Here is a 13797-nt window from a genome sequence, read left to right as displayed (position 1 = left end):
GCCCAACTGCAGCCTCCCAGGGAATTCCACACCCCAGCTCCATAAGAGCAGGGGTGCTCCTGAGTATCTGCTTCTCAAAGGACACACCCAGGATGGTTTCTCTGGTCAGGACCTCAGCCCCATGCCTGATTTCTTATCAAGCTTTCTGATCAGGGCTTGTGTTGGTCAAGGCAGTGAGATCTGAAAGCCTCTGATGACAGCCCAAGGAGCTGAAACAAAATCAATAACCATAGAAACCCCATCCCATCCCCTGCTCTGCTGTATTTAAGATCAATCAATATGCATAAAAGACCAGTGCCAGGCACATCTGCACTACTCATGCACATAATCAACTTTGTCTTGTCTCAGCTTGATACAATTTTCCACCATATTAGCAGCCTTTATGATATCCTGTCTTTTCAAATAGATGTGATTCAGAATCACATAGTTCAACTGGATTATTGGAGTCACATACAGACCCACACTCTCACAATTCCCTCCCTAAATTCACTCTCGGTGACAGCCTCTCCTCACTGCACTGGGGTTGGGATTACAGCCATGTTTAAAGTGTTTGCAAGGAGGTGACATCCATGGCCACATCCAGCTTCTACCAATACCTCTGGCAGAAGAATGTGTGTGTGTATGTATAATTAACAGAGTGGGAAAAGAAATGAACAAACTTATCAAATGCCACGCTGAAGCATCCATTAAAAACTGCACACACTTTTAATGACTTGGGTGAGGGTTGCTGTTGCATAAATTTATTTAACGTTAATGTCCCTAGTTTGCTGTAAATTTCACACTGTGAAATTACCAGGGCAGTTCTAATGGAGCTGAAGACTCCAGCTGCACTCCATGATAAAGGAGGAAATAATTACGAATTCCTCTGGGGAAGCCAAAGAAAGTCAAAGATCTCCTCTGAAACTGCTCCCAGCTGAGCTGCTCATCAGGCAGCTGAGGAGGTGCAGAGCTGCTCCCAGCGCCGGGGGAATGGGATGAGCAGGACGCTCCCGCTGGTGACGGCGCTGCCATCAACTGACATTTAATTTGGAAGGATTGAAAGCTGGTGTCTGCAACAACTTCTGCCAAGAAACATTATGAACAGTCAAGACAGAGCATGGAAGTGGTTTTATGTTCCAAGTTGGGATGAAACTGTGTAATTTTACATCTAATCACCTAGCGCGAGACATAACCAAGAGCTCGTGCCTGCAGCTCTGGCAGATGCTGGATGGTGAGAGGATGCTGCACTCTGTGTGCTCTGCCCAGGATGGCATTCTCTACAGCCCTTCAAATCCACAGCTAACAGCCTTTGCAGGAGTTTACAAGAGTGGAAAAAGTAAACTCCTCTCTTCCACCCTCCTTCATCTTCTATCCCTACAAATGTCTCTTCCTTCCATTTCTGTTTCTACCTTTTATCTTCCTGTTCCTTCTGGTTTCCTCCATACCAGCATCAGTCCCTAGCCAACAGTGTCTCCCTGCAGCAGAGTTCACCCGGAGACCCCAGCCCCTGCCTCCTTCCCACCACCACACTCCTTGCCTGGCATCCTCCCTTCTTTCAGCTTGGAATTCAGGCCCTCACAAGCAAACCAATCATGGCTCGCCTTTGAATGATAAAACAACTCGTTCCTGGTAAAGGAATCAGAGAAATGTAAGAAACAAAACCACCTAATGGGGCAGACAGGCAGTATTTATTCAGCTCCTCCTGGTGCATCACTCATAATAACATCTTGCAGTGTACTTCAGGCTTGTTTCCCAAGAACAAATATAATTCTTATTTATAATGCAACAAAGGATAAAGCAGGTTTCTTGATTCTGATAAGCGACTCTCTGATTATTTCTTCAATAAAACCTGTCACGTCTTTCAGATTATTCTTTCATGTTTTATTCTGGTTTGGAACAGAGACAGCACAGTTGAGCATCTCTGTGCCTTGCGTCACTTGGTTTATTTCCTCATTTATAGAACCTTGGGACCTGCTAGAAAGCATTTCAGAGGTGCTTAAGGACTTCTGAACTTTGTGGATTGAACGTGCAGCAGTGAGTATCCAAAGCCTGGCTCTGGTGAGCATTTATCAGGTAACTGATCTGTGAGATAACAGGGGCAGAGGGAGTGAGGCGTTATCACCTTGGATCGTGACAGAGGGCTCTCCTGGAACAGCAAACACCAGCCCTTCCCAACAAACAGCAACCCGAGGTGCTGCTGGGGATGTCAGCAGAACATCTGCTCAGTGCATCAGCACACACCAGACATGGGCTTGATGTACTGAAATGGGGTGAAAAACGTGAAATGAAATGTGACCACCTCTTTGGACTTTCTGCTTGCATTCCAATTTCTCTGCACAGTATGTGCCATACTATTTACTGTGTCTTCTTTTGAGGTAGCTGTCACCATATGACTTAGAAACTCCAAACATACTAAGAATGGGATTTTCTGTGTCAAAATGTCCCATTGAAATTCAGACACCTCCTTCTCACAGTCTGTGCAGCGCTGTGAAGCAAACAGGGCCCAGACCTTATTGGGAAAAAATCCCCAAACAAATGTTGTGTTTATGTAACCATCTATTTATTTAGGGCCACTTCAATCAGATACAGCTGGTTAGACTTGAAAATAACTGCATGTGAAAATGCAAACAATAATTTATGTAACTTTAAATGAGTTTTTGCAAGATGTCTTGATGCATTTTCCTTGAACGCTCCCCTGCACATCTGGATATGAAGTCTGTAATTTAGGTTTCCTTATTCCCTATGGAACTTGTATGAAAAGGACTGTGCCTGTGCCCCTCTCTGAACTGCCCTGGCACAGAGTCTGGGGTCAGCAGAGTAGCACAAAATCCATTTCTCCAATGTGTCAGTCAGCCTTTGAAGATGCTGATACTGCAGGCAGTGGTCACTATGAGTTACATTAGCAGCTCTTATTGCAAACACTGGAATTAGTTTTCAGAAGAACATCCCTAAATACTCATTTTGATATGGTTGGATGACAGTAGTGGCAGAGACCATATAGAGGGCTGAAGGGGCCTGAGGATGAAAACTGGTGGAGAATATTATGACAAAATGGTTTTTCATCACAAGACACTAAGAGTGAAACTGTTCCCAAGGACAAGCACTTGAAAGCTCTCCCTCACTTGGAATTTATTTTTACATTGAAAGAGTCCTTTTTAAAATGATTTTAATCGTCTGAGCTAACTTTGACAAAAATTGATCTTTCAAAATGTCAAACATCATTTTAGAAGACCAATATCAATGTGGCATTTTTGCAGCTATTAAAACAAAAATGCTAAATCTTTCTAGATTTTATTTTCTGACCGGTAATTACAATTAAAATAATTCATTATTTTGTCCTAATCTAGGGGTGGGGAAAATGTTGTAGGGCATTTCCTGCTTAATCAGGATCATCTAAATAAATAATTGCTGATGCTTCAATTTCTCATCTGATGGATAGATCTGAGAGATTTTCCTGCTTTTTACCTTAGGGGTTCTCAGGGCTGTGGCCATGGCCAAAGGAGCTGGGAGTGGGCTACCTACCCTAAGAACCATCTGGTGTCCTGCAAGTCTCCCTGCAGGCTGTTTTTCTAGGGAACTTAGCTCAGTTGCTTTGTCAAGAGCTCAAACCCTGAAGCCATGAAGCCACCCAGCTCCTCTCCAGCACTCACTGGTGGAAGCTGCTCTGCTGCTCATCTGTGGGGCAGATTTACTGACACTGCTCAGCACTGGTAATCCTTCCAGATTGTCTCTTTATGCTCAAATGTTTTCTTTCAAACCACATCTAGCTGCCGATTTACCAGAAAATATGTTTATTACCTTCTCTGTCAAACATCGTCTTCTGATATCAAACACATGGGGGAACTGCACATAATTTACAAATCTGGTAATGCATTTCCCATCACACTCCTCTGCATTGCCATGGCCACAAAAAGATGGAACCAGCCAAGATGAAAGCATTTCCAGGGCTGAAGTTTAATGGCTAATACAATTGCAGAAACATACACATCTCCAAAACAAACCACTTCCACAGTGAGTAATGCATGGAGTGTCCTCTCATTTCCTACTTCACACGAGCACAGGCTCCCCTGTGAGCACAACACACCCAGTACAGGGGAGGATATTTTGATCACAGCAGATCTCTGTGGCTGGGCAGCTCTGGGCAGAGTTGGCCCTGAGTTCAAGAGACAAGGATGCTGTTCTTCTGACCTCTCTGAAACTCACCTTCACAAGCTGACCACAATGATTCCTAAGTAGGCATTTTATTTGGCATGCTCCTGCTTGGATGGCATCAAACCCTCCCTTTAGAATAGCAGATATCTGGCAGAAAAGCTTCCCACTTCTGCAAGAGTCATTTGCTGTTGACTTCCAAAGCCCCATTCCCATTCTCAGGCAGCTGCAATCAGTCTGGTCAGGTTACCCCTCCTTGGGCATCTGCCCAAGCCTTGAGCCATTAAAACAAGATCCTTCCCTATAAACTGATGTGAATGCCACGTTGGCATGAATAAGAAACTGCAATCTATTTATTTTTCAGGCATGTATAAATAAGACTGGAAAGACCAACTTATTGAACATCTGGATAATACAAGTCACTGCCTTTTTATGCAATTAGTTCCCCTTCTCAGTTTGAGACATCAGATTTGAGGTCACTGAGTATGTGACCTGTTTACTTTAACTGAAAACCACATTTATTTCTCTGGAAAGGCATTTGGAACAGAAAGCATTTTAAGTACAAAAATGAATAGCTTGAATAAAACATGATTGTACTGACATGTACTCTATTTAATGAGGATTTCTTACACAAAGTCCTCGGAATTTTTTAGAAACTGGAATAACAGAACAACAATGAAAGGAAAATATTTAGCCTAAAAATTAGAAGAAAAATAGTGAGGTTACCATGACAAAAGAACAAACTGCCTCAGTGCTTCAGCTCTGCTGCTACAAGCTCCTAGATGCTTTAATGTGCAGTTTTGGGAAGAATAACACACAGCTCCATCCTGCCTGCACGTGACACCTTGCTGGCCTTATCCATGAGCCCTCTCTCAGCCTGCAGTGAGTGGAGAATAACCCAAACCTCAGTACCTGATGTTGTGATTATTTATAGCCAGCCTAGTGATGCTCACAAGTGTCTAACAAGAACAGTCCTCCCCTTCAAAGAGCCACCTTCTGCCACCTTTCTGGGTACTAATTAGTACAGAACTCAAGGAAACAGACAGTATTCGTGATGCAGAACAGCAAACGCCCACATTTTGGTCCCTGTGCAACATTTCTGTATTTTTGGAAGTATTACATCCTCTGCAAATACAAACGCCATGATCCTGACACTGTTCCAGATGAGATGTGCTATAAAAACATTAGATACATCACAATTCAAATTATACTTTACAAAGCATGTAACAGCCTCTCCACTGTTTACACTGAGAACTTTCTATTCTAAGAATATTTCAGAATATAAGACTCTGTATTTGGTCTTCTGACAGTCACAGTCCTTTGCTTTCAGGCTGCCTTCTTCTCATGCCCAGTTAAGAAAAGTAGCTGATGCAGGGTGAAACATCCCATAAACTCACTCATGCTCTGGCAAATGTGTTGAAGACAATATTTAAGCAAGAAATGGAGCCAAAGATGCTCACAGTAATGAATTCTGCTATTAAAAAAGTAGCACTAGGCCTAGGAAGAAGGGGTTAACAAAGTCTCTCTTTAAAATGCTAATAACAGACAATGGTCTGTGGATAAGTTAATTAGTGGAGCCAGCTTGTGTTTAATTATTTCACTTGACCTGGTGCAGATTTAGACAATAATCCCTTTAGAGGGGGGAAGAGGCTGTTGCAAAGTATGTGATGTACCAAAAGAAAAACTTTAAATCTGCCTGAGCTGAGCAGGTAGTCTTCTATCTGAAATTAGAATGATACACTCTTCTCCACTGTAAGACAAGCTCAAATAGAAAGAGAAATGCAGGTCTGAACCAGAGAGATTATGCTAAGGACCTGGTGAGCTTTCCACTCCGATACTTAACTTTTTTTTTCCTCCTCCCTATTCAGCTGGGATTTTACTACTGAATAATGTATAAACCAACCCACTGTAGTCAGAGGTGGGATTTCAAGAGCAACTTGAAACAAGTGCAGCCAGACTGTACCAGAACTCTCTGAACATATTAAAATGTGTGTGAAGAAAGATAAGGATCTATAGACTATTAGTATATGTGGAATTTTCTTTTAGGAGAGGCTCTAAAGATTTCCATATTTAAAAGAAGGGAACTGATTAAGTGGGGTATCAGTCCTATTCTTGCTTGGACTCTATAATCGGATCCAATTAAACTCAAAGCTTTGTTTTATCTGAATAGTTCAACCCCAAATCACGCAGCTTTTCAATTTGGTAGTATCTCTTCAATAGCTCACCCAAATATGAATAAAAAGTCATTACAGTTCCACATGTGAGTCAGTACAACCTCCTCCAGAGGCTCCAGCATCTAAATGCTGGTGATACCGAAAGCAAGCCAGGTGTATGAAGAGAGTCTAAGCCAAATGGGAGAAAGAATTAAAAAAACAAATTGGGAGCTACTCTAGCAGGCAATAAATTGTGTCACAGGCACTGCCTGAGTGGGAGGAAACTCTTCACTTCAGCCAAAGGGCAGGACTCACTCGTGGTGGAACTGGCTCCATGGGAGATGTAAACTGGCTGCAGGTTTCCATTCTCAGCCCAGTTCTGAGACTGGAGCATCCTCCTGTGCACAGCTTCAGGAAGGACACACTGGGACCAGAGCTGAAAACCTACACAGAACAACCAGACCAATAAAACCAGCCCTACTGCTCTGTTTGATCCTCTTTATTAAAAATGTAATCTGATGGGGAATGAAAGGCCTTAGGACAGGACTGGGCCAAGATGAGTGCAAGGAGATCATACAGCCAGGCTGAGCTCACACAAACTCACAGCCCGACTGTGCCAATATATTCTCAGTTTGTACAGCCAGGTGATCTCCAGCCTGTTACACTCTGTCCTCCTGGATAAACACCACGGCTGTTTTGGTGTCTCCTTATAGGACTCCCACAGGTTTCAAGCTATTTACCAGCCTCACTCTTTGGAAAGCTCTTTTATTCTCTATAAGTGTCTCCTATCATATCCCCCTCCTTTTTTTTCCCCCCCTATTCATTCTGTTTTCTTCCAAGGCCATGGCTCTGAGCCCTTTCTCTATCAGTTTTACCAGTTGATCTAGCTATCAGGCTTTTTTAAAGGAAAAGTAATCAAAAAACCCTTTCCATACACAGGAGCTCTATAACTGATTGTCAGCCTCTTGTTTAGAGAGCTGCAGCAATCATGTAGAAGAGCAAAAGGTACAGATCATTCCAGAAACACCCAGAAACACATACAGGCACTGCAATTGGAGGAGTTCAAATGGGGAGACATGTTCCTTCTGGGAATTGTGACAAGTCTTCAGAACCACTGGCATTGTTCCCTTCTTAATTAAAACAAATGGTGTGATTTCTGTGACATTTGAATTTGCTCACATCTTTCCCACCCTGCAACAAAGGCCATGAGAGATCCCTCAAGCAGTGCTGGACCAACAGTGCTCAGAGCAGATTTGAGCCCTCCCACTCTGCTAACTTCTGGTATCTCAAATTATTGCAAGTGGCCCTCCACTGAGTGCACAACACACTTCCAAAGCACTGAACAGGGTTAATAAAATGAATCTTCTTCACTGATGAGTGGTAGTGCTCCTCACCATAATTTGCTGAGAAAGGTCATTCTTGTCTGTAATGAGAAAATGAAATGCACTGGAATGATGGAGCAAACCCAAATCAGTCTTATGTACAATGTAGAAACATAAACCAGAATCCAGCATAAATCTGCTGGCTAAATTCAGCTTATGGGTAATCAGCTGTTCCTTTGACAGGATATGCTGCTGTGGAAATGGGATAATTTTATAACTGAATAATTTAACCAGTTTTATCTTTAAGTAATGATTTCAGGCATATTAATACATAAAGCTTCAGTATTTACATTTTCGTTACATGGCCCTGAAAAATTACAAGGTATCAGGGATAACGCAGCATTCACGATAAACGACGTGCACAGAGTGGATTTCATCCCTCAGAGTGACTTTGTGCTCCACAAATCCCTGGGATGGCACGTGGCTGCCAGGCAGACAGCCAGGGCAGAGCCTGCTGTGTGACAGCACAGGGGCAAACTGCTCCTCAGTGGCAGAGGGGAATTGTTTTCTAATGTGGCAGAAACACATGAGGGCCAGGGCTGGAAGGGACAAGTAAAACACAGTCTGACAGAGGATGCTGAAGTATTTTACCTGCTTATCCCTGCTAAGACTCTGGTAGTTTATGTGTGGCTTGAAGACATGCTCCACAAGGACTCCCAATCACTATTTGAATGCTGTGTGAAGTGGAAAAGCCACTTAACCCTGGAAGTCTTTTACAGTCCTTCATCATCCCAGTCACTGGAAAACACTTGGGGAGCCTGCAAGCCTGGAAGCTAAACACAAGGACTCTTGGTCGAAATTCATAGAAATGGATGTGCCTTGCTGGCAAAATAATTACTAATCCCTCCCTCTGGTTCCCCTCCTGTGAGTTCAGCTGTGGAGGCATTTTTCTGCATGTTTTGATGCAGTGATTCGGGAAGTTCATCTTGAAAAGCAAGATGCTCGTGGCTCTGCAGAGTCTAACAACCTTGTTTTAGTCCTTCACTGGAAAAAGTAGTGAAAAGAACATGAAAAGCAGAATCCCTCTTACTTTAAAGAACTCCTGTAATAGATACAAATAGCAAGGGTGGATGCTGGATTGTGCATGTCACAAGGTGACATGCCTGTAGCAATTCTGCATTACTTCTCCCTGCTCCTTGGAGAAGGCTAATCTGACTGAGGAAAATGGGAACAGAAGCTCTCAGGATGCAGTCAAGCCATTTAGATGTCACTTTCCCTTGTTCTCTGTATTCTGTCAGTACACACACACGAGTGACTATCTGCCCAGGTAAACTCATCCATCACTCCTGTGGTGTGGGATCCTTCAGCCTCACGCTGCAGCAGATGTTCCTCCAGCCCTGCTTGGAGCAGGAGAGGCAGCTCTGCAGAACATCACACTGATATGCACTGAGGGCAATAATTAGCACGGGCCACGGTAATTTAGAACAATAAATTCCTTTTGCTGTATTCCAGGGGTGGATGAAGGACTGAAAGCTGCTGGTAAGTCTCCTGGTACAGAAAGCTCAGCCTGAGTTACCTGTTGGCTACACTTGGATAACTGTCTGGTTGGAAAAGACAAACCCAGATTAAACCCACTGTGTTTGGGTAATTTCAGACTAGTGGATGTCTGTCTATGGGACCGTTTCACAGCAGTCTCAAAGGCTAAAATAATTCCTGTACCAGGACAATGCCTTGTTTACTCCCAGCCAGCATTTGAATGAACAAGGAGGTTTTGAAAAGCTATTGCAATGACCTGGAGATAAATGCACCTGAAATAGTTACTGCAGAGAGTAAAAAACCTAACTGCTCAGTGTTTGGAGCAGTGTACATCGGGGTTTTTTTCTTTAACATAACATTTCAAATTCTGCAGTATCAGAAATGTCTAGCTGCACCAAATTCAGAGTGTTGGAAAAGAAATCAACTGTCTCTGCTAATAAGAAGAACTTCTCCTCTTCCCCACAAAAATTCTGTCATTTCATTCATAAATAAAATAAACCTCTAACTCAGTTGTTGGCAGGCTCTCCCTTTTATCTTTCACTCACTTGAGAAGGACCAGCAACATCACGTTTTCAGAGAGCCAAGTACAGTAATCACAGAATCGGATTTCATGTATTTTTTAAAGCATTTGCAGCAGCAGAGATCCAATCACTTTTATAAGAAATACAAACATATAGAAATTTGGAAGGAGCAACTCAGTGCTCATGACTACCTTCATTTCTCCAGCACCAGATGAATGTGCTGGGAAAGGACTCCTTTCTAAGGGACATCTCCAAAAGTTAGCAACATTACACTACAAGCACCACAGTGCTGAAATACTTATTATCCCAAATAAATCTGGATGACATTTGAGATGTCTCAACATTTATTGGCCTGCCAGCAGAGCCTGGGATCAACCACTTCCTTTTCTCTCTTTTCTCTCACTCCTTTTTTTTTTTTTCTTCCCCGTCCTGCTTGCTCAAAGTCTGTGTTCATAAAATATTTAGGGGAAGCTCTTCAGAGGATGATATTGCCTATACTATAGCCCCAGTGCAGGTTTACTGTGCTACAGAGACAGATATTCTGCCACCAGAGAAATCAAAATTGGCGATGGGGTTGAGTTACTGCACCAGGAGCACCATCAGACTGACAGTCTGGCCTTGATCCCACCTGGGACACTGGGCTGAGTGGAAGGAACAAAGCAACATGTGGAACAGAGCTGCCTGCTCTTGCAAGGTTATACAGAGAAATGTTACTTTTCAGGATGGAAAACAAAAATATCAATGTTCTGCTTGTGTCTGACACTCACCTGACCCTTTCTCACCTCTCGCAATCTTCTTCCCAGTGAAAAAAAAAAAAAGCCCAGCTTAATGAAATGTGGAATTCAGATGTGCTGCTAAATGAAGCCCTCAGTCAGCCTCTCATGTAGAACCACCCACTTCTGCAGCAGCCTGCCATAAATTAAATCAGCTGCCATGGTCCCTTCCTACCCCTGAACTTTGCCACAACCTGTTCATCTCATGCACTCACAGCCTTCCCTATAATCCACACATTTTGTGCTCCCACCATCACGTGATTTCTCCCTCCTAATTTCATTAAATCAGCTGCAGATTTCCTATGTTACTCTAATGCTTTCCTGCAGCAAGTATCTGCTTTTAACCTTCTCATCAAAACCCAGCTGTCTGAATGTACTTCTGAGCCTCTGACGACCCCAAATCCCTATCACTTTCCTCTAAGTTCAAGGGATAGGTGTTCCTTTATTCCACCCTTGGCATTTCTCACCCACAGGCATCCAGGCTTACATCAGGCTGCTGCTAAACTGTCCTTCTTTCAAAATTTTTATGAAGTGCAGTCCAATTAACTTTATCTTTCTTGGGAATCCATTCAATTAAGTGCAGTGAGTGGACACAGAGCACTGTCACCATATTTACATCCAGATTAATGGGAACCAGGTAAGGTAACTTTAAAGACATCAATATTTTAATACTTTGGCTTTTGACTGTGCTATCTTCAGTGTCAGACACATTTAGGAGAGACCAGCACAATTTGAGAGCCTGAGTTTTTAATTTCCTCCATGGTTTGTGGAACTGGGGGTTTAGAAACAGCAGCAAAAATACATGACTTTGTCTTAAAATAGGCTTCTTGCAGGTCAAACAAAACACTTGTCCTGACACAAAATAAACTAAAACTTCATCCAGTTCATTCTTTCATGGATTGAAGGTAATTTAGGAAACCAGCAAAGAACCAATATTTAAGTGGAGATGCTGAGAACATCAGGAAATCTCATTTAATGAGCATGCAACAGAAATGCTGAGCTAGGAACACAAGTTCTGAAGTGACTTTTTTCCCTTTTGAAAGACAAATGCTGGATCTGGAACATGGACCTGTCTCTCAGATATGGAATAGCTCTGGAAGTTATTTTTACACCTGCTTTGCATTGCAGAAGCAAGGAAGAAGGGTCCAATGGAGACTGAAAACCTGGTTCTGTATCACCACAGCTTAACTTAATTGTGTCTCAGGCACTGATAAATGTGTCAATAAGCATTTGGAGAAATAACTGGTATCCAGGGAATTTATCTTGGTTATAGGAGTTTCAGCTGAATAGGTCAGATTTGTTAACATTTTAATTTATACAAATCTGCATTCCAAATATTGCTCTTCGTCTCCTTTTCCTAACGACAAGGAAATGTCAGCAGCAACCCCAAATTCACTCCTCTAATAGGTTCCTCAAGTTTTCAGGAGAAACAAACAAAAACAATAAAACAGTCTGTGGCACAGCAATGGGGGCGTTTAAACACAATTTTAGATGCAATATAACTTTATGTTAATAAACCAGAAAGTTTTGTCAATTCCAGATGTAATCCTGAAAGTAGGAGAGAGAGCTGGCAATAAGCCCTGTAGCTTCAGGGCAGCCCCAGGATTGTGCCCAGAGCTGGTTGTTCTGCCTCAATCCAAGTGTCCCTTGGCCAACCTTGTACTCAGCTTGGGACACTCAACCCCAGATTTCCACACACAATGTGCCAGCTGTGATTTCCTCAACCCTGTGCACAAGGGAACTCACATGAAGCACATGGTTCCCCTGCAAGTTTTTAAAATATTTCAGATGCAATGAGAGAAACACTAAAAAAGACAAAGATTCTGCCTTATCCTTTCCCCCTAATTATCACCTGCCTCTTTTCTGAGGTGATTTGCTGAGATTAAAACCTCTCTCCCAACCAAGTTATCCCAATCTGTGTTTCTGAAATTAACAGAAATCAACGACCTTTCTCTGCCCATAAAGCCCTGCATTAAAATGCTGGCCCCCACTGATGTCAGGGGGGCAATAACAGTTCTTTCATTTCCATAAAATCAGCATTTTCCTGCCAGAACTCCAATTTCTTCTCTGAGTACTCTGTTGCCATCCCCCCAGGGGCTGCCAGCAATCTCTCCAGCACTTGTTTCTGCTCTTCCACTGCGAGCCTGCTGCAGGCTCCAGCACTGCCTGGGATAATCTACCTGCTTAAGATTCAGCCAACTTCCCAGCTCTTGGAATAAAAGGAGTAGGGAAAGGTCAGATCTGCCTGAGGTTGTGCTTGCAGAGTCTGCCACGTCAGGTGGGAAGGAGCAGGAGCTCCCCCAGCTCTGCTTCCTGTCTGCACACCTGGAAAGCTCTCTGCTCTGCTGACCTTCTCCTTGGAAAGCTGTTCCACACAGCCTGTGCCCCCCGGGCCAGCTCACCCTCACACGGGGCTGAGGGCAAGCTCTGTGCTGCTCCCAGCCAGCATTCCCAGTCAGCATTCCCATCCCATCCCATCCCATCCCATCCCATCCCATCCCATCCCATCCCATCCCATCCCATCCCATCCCATCCCATCCCAGAGTCCCAGTGGCTGCCCTGGAGCTCCACACGTGCTGCTGAGCTGTTGCCAGGGCTTTTATCTGCTCTCAGCAGCTGCCTTTGGGATTCATTCCCGAGCTGCTCTGAAGCCAAAAAGCAGCCCCAGACATGGGAATGAAACGGGCACAGTCCCTGGCAGGGAATGTCTCCTGGCTGGAGCCTGGCAGAGCACTCAGCAGTGGGGCCAAAAATGTGCTGCTGGCCTGAAGGGCATGGGAAGAATCTCCAAGGTGCTGGAGGATTCAAGTCTCTAGAGTTTAGGTCCCAGGCCCACATGTGGGGACTCCTGCTTGCTCTGCCCCTGCCATTGCCACAGAGGAGGAAAGGAGAGAAAGAAGAACAAAACTGATTTCTGGTGCCTTCTCCCAGAAAAGCAGCACACTGGGCCCTCCCAAACTGGGCTCTCCCACTGGATGTGTTAGCACTGGGGACTGCCTGAATATGAACATCTGGCTCTCAGACTAAGCAGGTCCTTCCTTCCATATTCTCTGTGGCCCATTGCTCCATGAACAAATGATCCTTCCCATCATTTAGTCCATGGAGCTCCCCCAGTTGCATTGACCTGCAGTCCAATGGGGAATAAAAACAGAGCAGAAGTCCTGGGGTTCTCTCCCTTCACACCCATTGACCCCATCCCCTCCTTCCCCATCACTGCTCCATCCCATCACTGGCACTGCATTCATTTTTGTTTGATGTGTGAGGTGTAAATGCTTTGTCCTTGAGCTACACCCACAACCACAGGAGGCAGAGCTTGGACAATCACATTATATAGTTTTTATACTGGCAGGCTATTTTTTTGTCA

The 13797-nt window shown here is 43.8% G+C and overlaps 1 protein-coding gene across 2 annotated transcripts in view; it reads right to left on the bottom strand.

Annotated features, from left to right (window-relative positions):
- The window catches only part of CDH4 (cadherin 4), a 420603-nt gene that overhangs the window by 63774 nt on the left and 343032 nt on the right, over nt 1-13797 (bottom strand). The window lies entirely within an intron of this gene.

This window comes from Sturnus vulgaris, chromosome 17 (assembly GCF_052056855.1).
Source record: "Sturnus vulgaris isolate bStuVul1 chromosome 17, bStuVul1.hap1, whole genome shotgun sequence".
In the NCBI taxonomy this organism is placed as follows: Eukaryota; Metazoa; Chordata; class Aves; order Passeriformes; family Sturnidae; genus Sturnus; species Sturnus vulgaris.
The sequence above is the reverse complement of the archived record's forward strand: the minus strand, read 5'-3'. Positions and strand labels throughout refer to the sequence as shown.